The sequence below is a fragment of the Cavia porcellus genome, unplaced genomic scaffold (genome assembly GCF_034190915.1).
Source record: "Cavia porcellus strain 051 isolate PalLab524CR breed Dunkin Hartley unplaced genomic scaffold, mCavPor4.1 scaffold_1, whole genome shotgun sequence".
Taxonomy (NCBI): domain Eukaryota; kingdom Metazoa; phylum Chordata; class Mammalia; order Rodentia; family Caviidae; genus Cavia; species Cavia porcellus.
Genome location: NW_026947484.1, coordinates 194996798 through 195001512, shown reverse-complemented (window position 1 = coordinate 195001512; position 4715 = coordinate 194996798).

The window sequence follows — 4715 nt, the reverse complement described above, 5'->3', positions numbered from 1 at the left end:
AGGCTTCCACGTCAGCCTCCCCATTCCGGTTACACTTGGAGAATTGCTGAGCTCCAGATAGGTGGGTGGGCCCACACTATCAGCCTAGCCCAGCCTGTTTAGCTGCTGCGCCTGGCCATTGGTCTGCAGAGGAGGAGCTGGGCAGATTTGGGGTTTCTGCATCGGCCTCTCCATGTGTCTGGAGGACTGTGGATATCTCTGCAACCAGGGAGGGTCCACCAGTTCCTGAAGCACTGCGGCCTGTGGTGAGTACCCTAACCCGGCTGCGATTGAAGAACTGTGGAGCTTCCAAGGGGCAGGTGGGCGCACAATATCCCTGAGGCCCAGCTTGTCTGGAACTGCGGAGTTCTGAGCAGGCAGAGGAGGGCCACTGGTTCTGTAGGCCCAATGGCTTGGGGTAGCGCGGTGCCAGAGTCTCAGTAGCTCCAAACATAGAAGGGGATTTTCAACAGATCCTGAGGAAGCTTTCAAATAACACTTGAAACAGAGAAATATAGGAAAATGACAAAATGAAAGACCAAATTACAACCTCAAACCTCCAGCCCATCTCAAGAAACCCTAGGAGCGATGTATATAGAAGAAAATATATCCCATCCACCTCATATATCGGACACAATAGCCACTGAAATTGACAAGTAACTCCAGGAAGCTTTAAAGAAATTCAAACTCGAAATAATCTCCCAGATAAAAGAAGAAATGATAAAAGAAATGAAAGAGATTCTAAATATATCTAAAGTAAACACAGATAAAAAATTGGAGGAACTAAACAAAAAGATAGAATCCCTAGACGAGCAATATAAGAAACAAACAGAATACATAATGCAGATGCACAGAGATATACAGGAAATAAAAAACTCCACTGAAAGTTGTAAAAACCGCCTTAATGAAAGTGAAGATAGAATTTCAGACCTTGAAGACAGGATTGCAGCTAGTGAACAGGAAAGGAAAGATCTTTTGAAAATAACAAGGAATCAGGAAACAACAATTCAACAACTGCAAGACGATGCAAAGAAGAATAACATAAGAATGATAGGGATTAATGAAAGAGAGGGAGACAACATGAAGGATGTCAGGAGGATATTTAGAGAAGTAATAGCTGAAAATTTCCCAAGCATGAGATCAGAAACTGACATCAGGATCAGTGAAGCATATAGAACTCCAAACAGTCATAACCAAAATAAAACTACACCCAGACATATAATAATCACCATCCCAGAAATCCAACACAAGAATAGATTATTAAAAGCTGTCAGAGAGAAAAGACAGATCACTTATAAAGGAAAACCTATCAGAATCACAGCAGACTTCTCAGCACAAACGATAAAGTCAAGAAGAGCATGGAGTGAAGTATTCCAGATCCTAAAGCAAAATGATTTCCAACCAAGACTGATATATCCTGCAAAACTATCATTCAAAATAGATGGTGAAATACTATACTTCCATGACAAAGAACAGCTGAAGAACTTCATGAACACCAAACCAACCCTGCAAAAAATATTGAAAGACAGTTTAGATACACAAAGGAAAAAACCACTAAGCAAAGCAAATAATTAAACAGAACAGAAAGATAAAGATGCAACAGCAGAGAGATAACATTCCTACAATTAACCAGCATTTAACAGTAATAACCATTAATGTAAATGGTCTCAATGCACCAATCAAAAGAAACAGACTAGCAGAATGGATCAAGAAACAAAATCCAACCATATGCTGTTTACAGGAAACCCATCTAACCCAGAAGGATACTCACAGACTGAAAGTCAAAGGATGGAAAACAATTCTTCATGCAGCAGGAATCCAAAAAAAGGCAGGAGTAGCCATTCTGTTTGCAGACAAGTGAACTTTAAACCAACAATGACCATAAAGGACAAAGAAGGTCACTACATACTCGTAAGGGGAAAACTCAAAGAGGAAGCAATAACTATCTTAAATATATACGCACCAAACTCCACAGCACCCAGTTATATAAAACAATTATTAACAGAAATGAAAACTCAAATTACCAGTAACACAATTGTAACAGGAGACCTTAATACACCACTGACACCAAGGGACAGATCAACCAGACAGAAAATGAGCAAAGAAATAATAGAGCTGAATCACACCTGTGAACAAATGGGTTTGATAGACATATACAGAATGTTCCACCCAACAACATCAGAATACACATTCTTCTCAGCAGTACATGGATCATTTTCTAAAATAGACCATATTTTAGCTCACAGAACATATTTAAGCAAATGCAAAAGAGTTGAAATCATCCCTTGCATATTATCAGATCATAGCGCTCTGAAATTAGAAATTAATGACAAAAGATACTGCAAAAATTCCGCAAACACATGGAAACTAAATAACACACTCTTGAGTAATCAGTGGGTCACAGAAGAAATTAAAGAAGAAATTAAACAATACCTAAAAGAAAATGAAAATGCAGATACAACTTACCGTAATCTGTGGGATGCAATGAAAGCCGTTCTGAGAGGAAAATTTATTGCACTGAGTTCCCACATCAGGAAAACAGAACGAATACAAATAAATAACTTGATGCTACACCTCAAACAGCTAGAAAAAGAAGAGCAAGTCAAGCCCAAAGCCAAAAGAAGAGAGGAAATTATAAAAATCAGAGCAGAAATCAATGCAATAGAGACTAAGAAAACAATCCAAATAATCAACGAGTCAAAGAGTTGGTTCTTTAAAAGAATAAATAAAATCGATAAGCCCCTAGCCAACCTTATTTAAAAAAGGGAAGAAAAAGCTCAAATTCATGCAATAAGAAATGAAAAAGGAGAAGTCACTACAGACCCAATAGAAATACAGAGGATCATCAACACCTATTTCGAAAACCTCTACTCTCAAAAGTTTGATAACACAGAAGAAATAGACAGATTCTTAGAAACATATGAAGTACCAAAGCTAGATCAAGAGGATATAAAACTATTGAATAACCCAATCTCTGCTAATGAAATTGAAAATGTAATTAAGTCCTTACCCACCAAGAAGAGCCCAGGCCCAGATGGATTCACTGCAGAATTCTACAAGAAATATAAAGAAGACCTAATGTCGACACTCCTCAAACTATTCAATGAAATTGAAAGGGAAGCAATCCTTCCTAAGTCATTCCTGGAAGCAAATATTACTCTAGTACCAAAACCTGAGAAAGACCCAACTATAAAAGAGAACTATAGACCGATCTCCCTAATGAACACAGATGCAAAAATCCTCAATAAAATATTGGCAAATAGGATCCAGCAAATCATCAAGAAGATTATACACCATGACCAAGTGGGATTCATGCCAGGAATGCAAGGATGGTTCAACATACGTAACTCAATAAATGTAATCTACCATATCAATAAAGCCAAAAATAAGAATCACATGATCATTTCTATAGATGCAGAAAAAGCCTTCGATAAGGTCCAACACTTATTCATGGTAAGAACTTTACAGAAAATTGGAATAAATGGTCTTTACCTCAATATAATAAAGGCCATTTATGACAAACCAACAGCCAGCATCATACTAAATGGCCAAAAATTGAAAGCCTTTACTTTAAAATTGGGCACAAGACAAGGATGTCCTTTATCACCACTCCTATTTAATATAGTACTGGAAGTACTAGCCAGAGCAATTAGGCAAGAAAGAGAAATAAAAGGGGTAAAGATAGGAAAAGAAGTTAAATTATCATTGTTTGCAGATGACATGATACTCTACATAGAAGACCCCCTAAACTCCATTGAAATACTCTTAGATACAATAAATAAATTCAGTAATGTGGCTGGATACAAAATCAATACTCAGAAATCAGTAGCATTCCTATACACGAACAACAAAATTACAGAGAGGGAAATAAGAGAAACTGGACTATTCACATTAGCAAGCAAAAAAATGAAATATTTAGGAATTACTCTTACAAAAGAAGTGAAAGACTTATACAGTGAAAATTATAATACACTGAAAAAAAATTGAAGATGATCTCAGAAAATGGAAAGACATCCCTTGCTCATGGATAGGAAGAACAAACATTGTGAAAATGGCCATTCTCCCAAAACTGTTATACAGATTCAATGCAATCCCAATAGAAATACCATCAACATACCTTATAGATCTAGAGAAATCACTCCTAAATTTCATCTGGAACCAGAAGAGACCTAGAATCGCAAAGGCAATTCTAAGCAGCAAAGACAAAGCAGGAGGCATCACAATCCCTGACTTGAAGTTATACTACAAAGCAACAGTAGTAAAATCAACATGGTATTGGAATCAAAACAGAGCCGAAGATCAGTGGAATAGATTAGAAGATACAACCACAACTACGAACACACTCAACCACCTTATCTTTGGTAAAGGAGCCAAGCAGGTTCACTGGTAGAACGACAGTCTCTTTAATAAATGGTGCTGGAAAAACTGGCTCTCCATTTGCCGAAAACTAAAGCTAGACCCATGTCTATCACCATGTACTAAATTAAAATCTAAATGGGTCAAAGATCTGAATATTAAAACAGAAACACTAAATCTGTTGGAAGACAAATTGGGTAGAAACCTTGGAGACATAGGAGTAGGTAGAGAATTCATGAACAGGACTCAAACCGCACAGGAAATACTTCCCAGAATCAATAACTGGGACCACTTCTTATTAAAAAGTTTCTGCATGTCAAAAGAAATCTCCAGCATAGTGAAAAGAAAACCCACAAACTGGGAAAAGATTTTAGTGAACT